Source organism: Pan troglodytes, chromosome 14 (assembly GCF_028858775.2).
Source record: "Pan troglodytes isolate AG18354 chromosome 14, NHGRI_mPanTro3-v2.0_pri, whole genome shotgun sequence".
NCBI lineage: Eukaryota > Metazoa > Chordata > Mammalia > Primates > Hominidae > Pan > Pan troglodytes.
Window position 1 is genome coordinate 117,706,948 of NC_072412.2, and position 13,183 is coordinate 117,720,130.

General features: G+C 46.6%; 1 protein-coding gene across 1 annotated transcript in view; it reads left to right on the top strand.

Annotated features, from left to right (window-relative positions):
• The window catches only part of LOC107967993 (uncharacterized), a 394,524-nt gene that overhangs the window by 355,594 nt on the left and 25,747 nt on the right, over positions 1-13,183 (top strand). The gene's annotated exons all lie outside the window — the stretch shown is intronic.

Consider the following 13,183-nt stretch of genomic DNA (forward strand, 5'->3'; position numbering starts at 1 on the left):
TCGCTCCAATTCAAATTAGTGGAGAAAAGATTACAGTAGGCCCTGAGCCGACTGTGAATTCGGTGCTTGGCCAAGGTAACACTCATCGTATTCACGGAGTGAAATACTATATGATGATAGTTATTATATTATATGACGACTTCATTCACTTCCCAAATCACAGGGTGGTGCTTCTGTCGCTTAGTCCAATTATGTTTGCAACCCGTGTAGGGAAGGCGGATAGGAGTCTTTGAGGCCTGGTGCAAAGTTTGCATCAGTTTCTGCGGGGGCGACGGTGTGATTTCGTAAATCTGCCATTGCGCTCGGGCCCTGCCCTCCAAACTGAGGGTAGGAGGGTTTACTTGAGGGGTTTTTTGCTTTGTTTTGTTCTGTTTTTGCCTTGTTTTGTTTTTCAACTCACCCGCCCCTTTGTTGTTGAGATTTTGACGTCCCCTTCCCCGGAGAAACCCACCCGTAACGTACTAGATGGATTAGTTTTAAAGAAGACTCGGGCACAGCGTGATCTCCAGATGCGCGTCGCGAGCGTGACTGATAGGTCTATTAAAATCACGCGTGTGGGAGAACGGCACTCATGCTCCCGCGTTTCATTCCCCCGGCAAAGACTGGGCGCCGCAGATTTCTGTCTCCGGAAAATTCCAGTTAATTCAAGAAACCCATCCCGGGACGTGTGCCCCCCCGAAGGCTCGCTCCAGGCCAGCCCGGACTCCAGCGCCCCCTCGACCCCGTCGGGCTCCGGCAGACTCCCGCCCCCTCCCCACCCACGCTCGGCCTGGGCCCGGGGGCAGCGGCTCCAGAGGCGTCGGCGGCAGAATTTAACCCCCGGTCTGAGTCCTTGGAAACTTCAAGTGAAAAGCAGACTTGGCCTTGGCGCGGCTCTTTCCAGCGTGACTATCTGGCGAGACTGAAAGGCCAGGCCAGATGGGGAGAAGTGAGCGGGGTGCGGGCCCCCAGTATCCGGCGGGGTGGGGCGGCGTCAGGACGGAGCGAGGGCCGGCGGGGGGGCTCGCGTGGAGGCCCAGGCCGGGAGGTGGGAACGCAGGGACCCCTCACCCAGTCCTCTACTCCCGCCCGAGCCAGGCCTCGGGATCACCTCCCCTTGCCTGAGGGCGAGCTCTCCTCCTCCCTCTTCCTCCCCGCCTCCCCCGTTCTTCCCTCCCTCTCTCCCTCCTCCCTCCCCGGCCCTTCCTCTCCAGCTGCGCGCCCGCCAGGACCACGCTCCTCCCGCCCCCGGGAGCCGAGCGGCGTCTGCGGCTGGTCCCGACGTGTCCCCTCCGGGCGGGGGTGGCCGGGCCTCCTCGGGGCCTCGGGCCTCCCGGGCGCACCCCCCTGCCTGCGCCTCTCCAAGTCGCCCTTTCTCCGGCTCTGCCCGCGGCTGAGCCCCGCACACCGCGCCGCTGTCCTTGGGGTCCCGGCACACTGCGTTCCCTCCCCGCCCCCGCCATCCACTCCCACCGCCTCTCCAGTCCCTGTGCCGTCTCCACCGCCCTCTGACTCCCGCACCGAGCTGCGTCTCCGCCGCCGGCCTCTCTCAGCGCGGCCCGGCCTCCTCTTTGTCTTTGAAGCTCCCCCGCCGAGGCCCGCGCGCGGCTCCCCTCTCCGTCCCTCTCCGGCCCTTGGGCGCCCAGTCGGAGGTCGGGGCGGGATGGGGCACGAGTCTCGGGGCGGCCCGCGCTCCCCCTACTAGTCCCCTCATTGCCTCGGCCCCGTCCCCGCAGCCTCGGGGCGGGAGGGCGCAGGGGTCCCCGGGCGCCCTGGGAGCCCATCTCCCTCAGGTCCGCGCCGGTGTCAGCCGCCGGCGGGGGGCGGGTGGAGATTAAGATGAGTGATGCGAGGGACCGGGCCGAGGGTTTTGTGTAGAAGGAGAGCAGGATTAGTGGAGAGAAAGTGCTGACCCGGGGTCAGCCGCAAGTCAAACCCTTTTACACTCAGCCGGCGGAACGAGCACGTCTCGGGCCGGACGGCAACAAGTGGGCTCGAAGGGAGGGGGAGGGGAGGCCGGGTACCGGCCGGGTCCGGCGGGAGAGAGGGGAGGGGGAGGGGACGCGGCCACAGCGCCCCAGGGCCTCAGCGTCATCGGGGACGGGCGCCGAGGGGAGCGCGCACCAGCGACCCGGGTGCGGACTGGGGCCTGCAGGGCGTGACTGGCTGCCCCCCCCAGGACTCCATCTCCTTCATAAACACCTGCCTTTTCCATTCCCCGGGGCCGCTTCGGCTGCTCCTCTGGAGGGAAGACTGGGGAGAAGGTTGCCTGCGCTCTCTGCCCCAGAGGCTCTGTTTTAGAAACTGTTTCTTAATTTCCATAAGAAACAAAAAATCACAGGAAGGCCTGGTTCCTCTCCCGGACGACTGCGTCCCCAGGCTCTCCAGGAATCTTCGCCTTATCCGAGCTTCTTCGCAGCCCTGGATCTCTTTCTGGGGGGCGTGTGTGACGCAGAATCGGGGTATAAAATATCAATGCTGTTTGTCACTACACCGCTTTCTCCACCCGGGCAGAGCTGCGGCTCCCGGGCGTTGCGCGTGGCGTTTTTCATCACGGAGGGAAAGCGCGGCTCCGCGGGAAAGGAGTGAAAACCGAGTGTGGGTGAAGAGGAGAGGGAGGTCAGGGGGCAAGGGAAGAAAGCAGATAAATGAATCTTCCCTAGCAGCCAAGCTGGAAATTTGTGCTGAAAGTACAACAGCAAGAGTTTTCACATGAAAAACACATGAAGAACCCGAGCAAGTGATAGATCCAAAGACGGAAAATGATCGTCTATTTTGATAGTAAAAATAAAAAGAACAGAATTGACATATTTTCGTCTAAATTACTTTTCATCTGCCGATATGAAACACCAACACTCAAACAAAAACAAAGGACAAAGCAGTTTTTAAAAACAACACAAAACAAGCAACTCTGAGTGAATGACCTGTCCACAGCTTACCCTGGGTGACATGGGGGCACTGTGATGGAAAATGGGTTCTGAGTTCAAAATCAAGCCACAGAACGCTGCCTGGCAAGTTGCTAAGTGTGACTTGTGGGGAAATCGTGTCTGCGGCAGCAACACTGGACCTTGTGAGTAATTCCCGATGCCCGGTAGGCAGCTGGCGAGGCTGTAATTGCCCTCGGCCACTTCAGAGCAACCATGTGGGTGCATTGAAGACGTTGTTTGTGGAGAGCAGCAGGTCATCACATGCAAAGCCCTGAAATAGTCAGCCAGTCAAATCAGTGGAAAAAATCCGCTTTTGTTAGATTTTGCAGTTTCAGGAATTAGGCATTCACTGCAGAGCTGCAGTTTTGAGAAATTGCAATGTCAGGCATGTTCCCAATGGGGAAATATTGTGAGTGTGGAGGAACGTGAGATGGGGTTTGACAATGGGGAGACTGACAAGAGTCATCACCCAGACATTGTTTTCTCTCTGAGCACCCCGGAAATGCTAACGAGAGATGATATTTAGTGGCAGCAATAGCACTCTGCGCTAGTCCTATGCACTCCTAAGACACAGAAACGAGTCTCAGGCAGCTAAGGAACTGACCTGGGATTTCCCAGGTCAGGATGGGTCCCTGGAATTTGCAGGGCAGAGGTGCCTTCTAGGTACCTAAAACCTAGAAACATTAGACTAGTGGTGTCAAGATCAACCTGAAAAAATTCAAAGCAGAGGCCAACATTATCATTTTCGTTCTAAGTAACAGAATAGAAGGAAAGCCAGGTGAGCAATATTTTAACCTCAGAAAGGATTTAGCAACCCCATATTTTAGGTAATTCAAACTCTAGTGGGACATTTCAGTAAGTGGAAAAGCCTGAACTTCAGTGGTGAGAGTGTCCAGGTAGATGGAGAAGCAGAAGCCAGCTCTTTATGTTAGAAATTGAACTGAAGAATGAAGTTTCCTTGTAAAAACTGGCCGTTTTCACCGTGTCATGCAGGCCAGAGATTAGCTCTGTGTCCTTGGGCAAATGTCCTTACCTCTGAGTCCATTTCCTCAGATGTAAAGCAGAAATTACAAAACCAGCTTCCCAGGGATGCATCATCTAAGGTGCATGCAGGGCCCAGCAAATAGGAAGCACTCGCTCCAGAATCATCTGGAGTGGAAGCCCGTGTGAGCTCAGGGCACGTCCAATGGACAATTGGGACATTAAGTGCCAGATCTGGCCTCGGCAGGAAACAATGGAAATGATACAAACCACAGTCTTTCCATGTATCCATATTAATAGTGATTTCTCTGTAAAGTTGCTTGACAGTTACGACATTCGTTCTTTCATCTGTTCAACAAGCATTTATTACAAGTTTGTTACGTGTTCAAGTTGAGTATGAACACATGCTATGTATGCAACCTGTGTCCAGGTGCTGAGGATGCAAAGATCAACCCGACAGGGCTCACCATCTGGTGGGTGAGACTGATGATCGCACAGGCAAGTATGATGTCGAGGGTTATGGGCGTGGGACACAGGCCCATGCCAGATGCTCAGGTAGGGTGCTCTGGCCCAGTGTATGAGAACCGAGGAAGGTTCTGCAGAGGAGGTACACCCACGGTGGAGCCTGTGACTTCCTGGTGCTCCAATAAATACTCCCTCAGGTGGCCTTCCCATGAGATGTGCATGTTGGATGTTCTTTATCAGTAGATACAGATTGCAATGTAAATTTGAACAGAGTGTATGTGATAGTTGCTTTGTTTTTTAATGAATGATTGCTTCGGATTGGTCTTGGTGGTCAAAGATTGAAACTCAGAGGTTTGCAAGGGCAATGGTCTTTCAACATCAAGGTGCATGGGATCACTAGGAGAGCTGGCTCCAAATTCAGGTTCTCAGACCCAGTGCCGCTGGTAGGCTGCTTCTGGGGCTCCGGCGGGCCTCAAGGATCTGCCCTTTCTTAGACACACTTGGGGGAGATTTTGAGGCCAGTCCTGGATGACACTTGGGAAACCCGTGTTAGGAGATGGGCCTATTTTTTTTTTATGGTAAGTAGCTACTAAGACTAGATCATTTAAATTTGAGTAGCTATTTATTATTTATAAAGTGCTCTTACTTAATTGTTCAATTGAGATGATTTTTGAAAAAATATAAATTAGTGGAAGACGAAAAAAATGTTTGAGCTGAATTATTAGAATCTTCCTAATAGAAAAGACTGATGTACTGATTTTATTTCCATTTTCCTACGGGTTGTGTTAGCTGCCTGTAAATACATCCTAACTCTCCTGAAGTGCAGTCAGTGTGGAACAAGGGAAGCAGAAACCACATGTGATCTTTGATTTAAAGAAAGGTTGGTTAAAAGGACTACACACAGTCATGGATTGTGTCTTATCAATTTCTAATTGTAACAAACTAATTTGTATGTAAGTAGACTGGCTCTGTGCAATCCTTATGAATACAATATAGGCCAAAACACTCATGTTGTTGAGGGTTATTTTAAGGACCTTTGAAATGTCAGAGAAGGGCCATGTAATAGTGCCGCAACAGGGTTGAACTGCCTCTGTCCAATAGATCATAACTATAATAATAATGATGATATGGTATGTAGCTACTAAATTTCTCGATAGTATCATCTGTAAAATGGGAAGATCTTATTAGAAAGGCTTGATAGAATAAGTACTTCAGATTTCTTTGAGAGAAAGGGGTTATGCAAATAGAAGGGGCTAAACAGAATAAATTATTGTGTATCAACAGTATTTTATCTACAAAGCATTTAATTTGGCATTATGGATGTTACCATAATGCTGCTCATAATGAAGAGAGCATTCATTATATTTCTAGATAGAGATACAGATTAGGGGATGGTTGTGGAGGAACTCATTCTCTGTTTGAATAGCATGTAAGAAAAATAAATTTTAAATAAGAGAATTTTACAAATATTTTTAAATTTAAAATGTTTATTTAGAAGAGATATATTTTAGTTTTTCAAACTGAGAATAATGCTTTAAATATGTTCTTAATTTTAAAATACTGACCGTGAAATTTGGATAACAAACCAAGTTATTTACTTACTTGGGAATTATATAAAATTATTGAAATGTTTTAACCAACACTTTATTATTTGAAAATGAATATATCACCTGTAGCAACTATTTGCAGAAAAATAAAATTATATTTAAAATCACAGCTCAAATTAAATCATGCAATTGCATTAAGATATAATAAAAGCAAAATGGATCATGTTAAATCAATCTATAAACTAAAAGCTCAATACCAATTTGAATAACATGTTTTTACTTAATTTGAGCCAATTCTGATGATATTAAATTAGGTTTGAGAAAAACAGAACATTTGTAATAACATTTTAAGGTGATTTCGTCACTTGAGAATTTTTTTTCAAAACTTAACCAAAGAAGGGCCAAGGCCCCATGCCTGCCCCTGCAGCCCCTGCCGCAGCGAGTCCTCCGCTGGGTAAGTGAAGCCTTCCCCCCTGTGAAATGTGTCCTGAGGCAGCCGTGCTCCTGGGTAGAAGCACATGGAGGCAGGTCCCCCCCTCATCACCTGGCCTCCCCGGGCACAGCAACTGTGTCTGGCTAGACTTTTAAAGTTTTTATTTCCAGAATCAGCACAGCCCTGGGCACATAGCAGAGGGGCAATAAATATTTACTGAGTTTAATTCAGTACAGCAGGGCAGACGCAGGGATCCCAGAGCCAGCACAGGGAAAGGCTGGCCCGTGTCGGCCCAGGGAGTCCCTCTGTCCCTGTGGACATGGGACCAGCCCGTCCTCATGAGGGGGCCGTGGACCCCAAAGGCTCTGTCACAGAACACCAGGAACATCAGTCATTGCCCAGCTGAGGCTGCTGCTGCTGTGGTTATTAAGAGACAGAAAGCGCAGTCCAGCGCCCAGAGATGAGGGGCTGGAAAAGCGGGGGAGATAAGCAGCCTGCTCCCGCTGCATGGCGGGGCGTGGGCCCCTGCTCAGGTGCAGGAGAGCTGGGGAGGGTGCCGGAGCTTCTGCGGGAGGAAGCCACAGGGCGGGGCGGGGGTCTGTGTGGGGTCAACACTGGACCTGGGACTGCGGGCCAGGGAGCCCGCTTTCCAGCCCTGAATTCCCCGGGACCTGCTGCATAATTCCCCACATAGTTTGGTGCAAGGAATGCTTGTAGGTTGTGCTGTTGTGTTGTATTGTGCTGTGCTGTTTTGTTGTATTGTATTGTTACACTATGTTGCGTTGTACTGTGCTGTGCTGTATTGTGTTATGCTGTTTGGTTCTGTTGTGTTGTGCTGTATTGCGCTGTGTGTTGTGTTGTGTTGTGCTGTATTGTGCTGTGTGCTGTGTGTTGTTGTACTGTGTTGTGTTGTGCTGTGCCGTGTGTTGTGCTGTGCTGTGTTGTGTTGTGCTGTGTGTTATATTGTGCTGCGCTGTGCTGTGTGCTGTGTATTGTACTGTGCTGTGTGTTGTGTGCTGTGTGCTATGTGTTGTGTTGTGCTGTGTGTTATATTGTGCTGTGCTGTGCATTGTGTTATATTGTGCTGTGCTGTGTTGTGCTGTGTGCTGTGTGTTGTGTTGTACTGTGTGTTGTGTTATGCTGTGTTGTGTGTTGTTATATTGTACTGTGTGCTGTGTGTTGTGTTGTACTGTGTGTTGTGGTGTTGTTTTGTGTTGTGCTATGCTGTGTGTTGTGTTGTGTGTGTTGTGTTATGCTGTGTTGTGTTATGTTATATTGTGCTGTAGTGTGCTGTGTGTTGTGTTGTACTGTGTGTTGTGTTGTGTTGTGCTGTGCTGTGCTGTGTTGGGTCCTATTATATTAAGATAAGGTGCACAGGGCTAGTTCAGGCACACAGAAAGAGCAGGCCAGGCAGGGAACAGGCAGCCCCACTCCCTCCCCCAGACTGAAACCAGAACTGTGAGGGACCCTGCTGGGCCACACTCTGGCTTTGTCATGGAGCCATTAGGAGGCCTCTGCGGGGCACACCGTGAGACAGAATCTTGACGTAGAAATAGGCCCACAGCTAGTCCCACCTGCTCTGCCTCCGGGGCTGGGTTATGATTCCACTTTGTGCCAACCCTTGCTGCAGTGTGGATTTGACTGTGTTACTTGCTTGGATATTTGAAATATACAAACCTAGGAATTTATTTTTGATAATCAGAATGATTGGTGTCAGCACAGTGCAAAAGCAGCAAAAATAGATAATGTTATATCAATTATGTCACCCTTCCCTGGTGACAGGGTGGTGCCTCGGGACCCACCTCAACCTGGTCCGTGACGCCTGTGGTTTCTCAAACTGTGAGCCAAGGAACCCCAGAGCCCCACAAGCTCAGCCTAGCTTTAAATTCTGAGGGAAACAGCAATGCCGGCCACTTCCCAGGCCCTGTGAGCTAGCTGGAGGCAGCTTTAGACTCCCAGGGTGAACTTGCAGCTACACTCCCTGGATGACATCATATCTTTGTGAAACTGGGTTCTTGGCAGTTGCTGTGTCAAAAGCAATTCCTGAGGGAAAAGTGGTGCAGACCAGGAAATGCAGGGTTGGGCAGAACTGGAGGCAAGGCTGGAGAGGCGGTGCGGCTCAAGACAGGCACGTGCAGATCACCAGTATGCAAGGCTGGTGTGCAAGAAGTGAGGTGAAAATAGTATTCTTTATTTCAATCTATATGTGTCACTTTAAAAAATGGCTGCTACGTTATTAGAACAGAAATATATATGAAGTTGTTTGAAGTTAACTATTTAACAAACAGAATAGTTAGGCATTTCAGCTTGGGGCACTGTAAAAAATCCCTGGGGGTGCTAAGGGTGTTATGAAAACCTATACTATTCAAATTGATATCAAACTTGTAGCCAACAGATTGATGTAAAATTATCTATTTTTGCCTACATTTTGTGTTTATGCAATTATACCATTTAATTGAAGCTGTGGTTTTGAATACAATTTTAGCTTTTTGCAAATAGTTGCTACAGGTGATGTGTTCATTTTTGAATAATAAAGTGTTGGCTTAATTATTTTAAGAATTTTATATAATTTTCCTTAGTGTGGATAATTTGCTTTGTTATCCATATTTCATAGTCGGTATTTTAGAATTGAGACTACATTTCTAGTAGTATTCTCAGCTTAAAGGCTGAAATAAATGTTTTTTTTTTAATGAGCAAGAAAGCTTTTACGTTAACATCTTACTCAGATTAACATAACCAAATTTAAATCTATGCAAGTCAGACAGAATTAGAGATGGCAGAATGCTGGCATGTGCACTCACGTGCCGAGGAACTTCTAAACCGTGTCCATCAGCTTGTCGCCTCTTTTGGTCACAGATGCTCCCCATGCCGGGATTTCTACGAACTTTCTAAAGAAGATGCTTAGTCTAATAGTTTTGACCATCAGCAAAACTGCTCTAAGAGTTACCCTAGATTCTACCTTTCTATTTCATTAACTCTCCTAGAAACAATTCTGTTCCAGTACATTCTTTCTTTCTTTCTGGGTTCAGAGTTCTCTTCTCTCTAGGAAAACCATCAGGTTACACAGTGTTTGTAGTTCCGAACGTCACGGGCGGTTATGAGGGACAGCTGATGTGTCCCACCAGCAGCAAGACTGTGAATTGTACATGACGGTGACAGAAATGACCAGTCCGGTCCATGTGCAAAGGCAGGAGTTTACAAAGTAAAGGGGTCAGTACTAATTGATCACTGGCACCCTGAAACCACAACTTTTCATTCACCTTTTTATTTTTTTGAATAATTATTTTATCTTATATGTTCATCAAATATATATCTATCTGGGGAAAATGCTCCCTTTGAAAATGATAACTTTTAGTTATGCATGTTAAACTACTTTTTTGAGACAGGATGTTGCTCTGTTGCTCAGGCTGGAGTGTAGTGACACCGTAACTGCTCACTGCAGCCTCTGGGGCCCAAGTGGTCCTCCCACCTCAGCCTCCTGAGTGGCTGGGACCACAGGCACACACCACCATGCCTGGCTAACTTTAAAAAAAAGTTTTTTTTGTTGTGGCTGTTTTTTGTTGTTTTTGTTTGTTTGTTTTTTTGTTGTTTTTTTTTTTTTTTGTAGAACAATGTCTCTCTATGTTGCCCAGGCTGGTCTTGAACTCCTGGGCTCAAGTGATCCCCCTACCTCAGCCTCAAAATGTGCTGAGATTACAGGCGTGAGCCACCGCATGTGGCCAAAGGCATTCTATTATTTTAAAATTTACTTTCTTATTTTTTTGTTGTTGAGTAAAATTGAGAAAGACTGAGGAAAATATGGGGCAGCAGTGAGAGAAGGAAGTGAACGAGAGCAAGAAGGTGATTTACATTTTAGCCAGTATTTCACTGGACCCCAATTTGAGCAAAAAATGAAGGCATCAGGCTTCCTTACCTGTTGTTACCCATGCTCAGTGAAAAGGCATAAAAATAACCTTCGACAACCTTATGCCTATTGAAGTCAGAACCCTGTAGTGTAGTCATTTAATTGCATTTGTATTAGATGTGATTAAATATTTTAGTTGTATGTATTCATCACAATGACTGGACGTTAGGAATAAATAATTCAGGCCAAGAAATACATGGAACGTTAAGGAAGTTATTAGGAGCAAGGGATTTCCTACAAGCTAGAAGTGAATCCAAAGCAGGGTCAGAGATGGGTCACATTGGAAAGACCAAATGTTAGAAAGACAAGGAGATTTTGGTGACAAGGCCACCCTATCCAGAGAGATGCTGCTGCAGAGTTGATCAGGGCTGGAAAGCGTGGATCAAAGACGAAGAGCAAGTGTTAACAGCCTCTCCTTATGCTTTCAAAGGATTATTTTAGGAGGATTAAGTTAGGAGACTTTAACCTTCCCATGTGTACTAAATGGGGCCTCACTGTGTTAGTTTCTGGGGGCTGCCGTAATAGTACCACAAGCTAGGTGGCTTTAAAAAAAGAAATTTATTCTTTCACAGCTCTGTAGAGAAGTCCAAAATCAAGGTGTTGGCAGGGCTGGTTCCTTCTGAAGTTGTGAGGGGGTCAGTGCCAGGCTCCCTCCAGCTTACAGTTTTGCTGGCATCCTCAGCATTCCCTGGTTTGGGGACGCATCACCCTGATTGCTGCCTTCACCCTCACAGGGCTTGCTCCCCGAGTGCATGCATGCCTGGTTCAAGTGCCCCTTCTTTCAAAGGACAACAGGCGATGGATTAGGGCCCACTCTAATGACCTTGTCTTGACCTGTTCATCTGCAAATACCCTATTTCCAAATAAAGGCACATTCAAAGGTGCTAGGGTTAGGACTTCAACATTTTTGGGGGAAACACCATTCAAGCCATAATGGGTGGTGATTGATAATGACACTGAGTTTTCTTGCCTAGTAAATAGTCCATATTCTAAAGGCCTTGGTACTGCTGAAAAAAGAAGTAGTTTAGTGTTTCATGAGCTTTCGAATACCCTTGCTATCCCCTAGACCTGTTTGCAAACAGGAGCTTTTAATACGTATTCCTACCAACTGGTTACTCTCTCAATGACCTTGAATCTATCCTGAATTAATCACCTACATCATGGCACTGTAGAAGCCACAGCAGGTCAGAGGGGACTTACTTCTTGTTGCCATGTTAAGACAGCACGTAGTGGCCACTAATGTGAATTCTACTCCAAACAACACGGTCCCTCCGTTACAGCAGAAAGGAAACTGAATAACTCCCAGATGCCACCTGGGAGTTATTTTTATTTTTACTAAACCACCTTCATCCCTTCGGAAGAATGCAATGCAATTCCATGCAGTTCACATAATCTCATACTATCCCCACTACATCTCTGAGATGTATAGTTATTCCCCTTTTTATAGAGTGAGGAGACTAACAGGGGTTAAGTGATCTACCAAAGGGCATATTATCAATGAACAGAAGATTCAGGATCAGCCCAGAGCTGACAGACTCTAATGCTAATAATATAATCCATACGAACATTTCTTTAGAAGGCAAACAGTATCATAGGCTTCCAAGGAAAACAGCAGACCCACGCTTTGTTCAAGCCCATCCCTTGGACCCATTCCCCAGCAGCAACTTCGTAGAATTCTTTTGGCATTCTTCTCACATATTTATCTCCATATTTCTGGATTATATGTTTGTATTGCTTATTCTTGATTTATTAATTGTAGACATCATCTATCCAGACCTTAGCAGGACTATAAAGCTATGGTGTTCTTTCACGTTCTTTCCTACTCCCGTCTTTCCCAAAGTAGGTACATCATTGGATTTTGTTAAGTGAATGCCCAGTGTTTACCTTATTTTGAATGTAGAAGTATTGTTCATGGCTGAGCCCAGTGGTAAACAGTGACACTTCCATTCTTGGGAAACTGTTCTTTTACCTAAAGTTTTTAATGGTCTTGTTTTGTGAGAGTTGATGTTGTTCATCCTTCGGTTTTCTACAGTCCTATCACAAATTCTTTCCAAATTCTGCATCCGTATTAGTAAACACCTTTAAATAGTATGTCCTGCAAGGCTGAATACATCAGGGACTTCATCAGCTCAGCTTCTTCTTGCAGCCAGGCCTGGGGGGCCTCTGTCCCCTTGCTGCATGGTGGTTATTGTCACATTTCATGTCATCTCTCTGCCACAGATCTCCCATTTTCCATATCCCATGTTTTTTCTTGCTGGATTTCCTTTCTTGTTTTGGTAAGTTATGCCTTCTAATAGGCTGTACAACCCTAGAGTGATAGTTTAGCTAGGTATAGAAATCTAGATTAAAAAATAATTTTCCCTTGTGATTTTATCTCCAACACATGATGTTGCTTTTGAGCAATCCGTACTATTTGTGTTTTACACCTTACTGAGGGATACTTGATATGCAATAAACTGTACACATATACCATATACAATTTGATACAGCTTGACAAATACATATACCCATGAAATTATCATCACAATCAAGATAACAAACATATCCATCACCGTCAAAAGTTCACTTCCCTTCTTTGCAAACCCTCTCTCTTACCTCTTTCCACCTGCAAACAACCACGAATCTGCTTTTTGTCAGTATGGATTGGTTTGCATTTATTAGAATTTTGTATACATGGGATTTTATAGTGTGTGCTTTTTCTTGTTTCTTGTCTGGCTTCTTTCACTTAGCATAATGATTTTAAGAGTAATCCATATATAGCATGCATCCATAGGCCATTCCTTTTATGGGTGAGTATTCTGCTGTAGGGAGAGACAGTTGTTTATCCATAAGTAATGTCCTTCAGTCAACCAGCCACATCTCCAGTGCTGAGTCGTCACAGGGGGCTAGTGGCAATCATCTTGATCAGTACAACAAATAGTAGTGCCATCATTGCAAAATGTTCTAA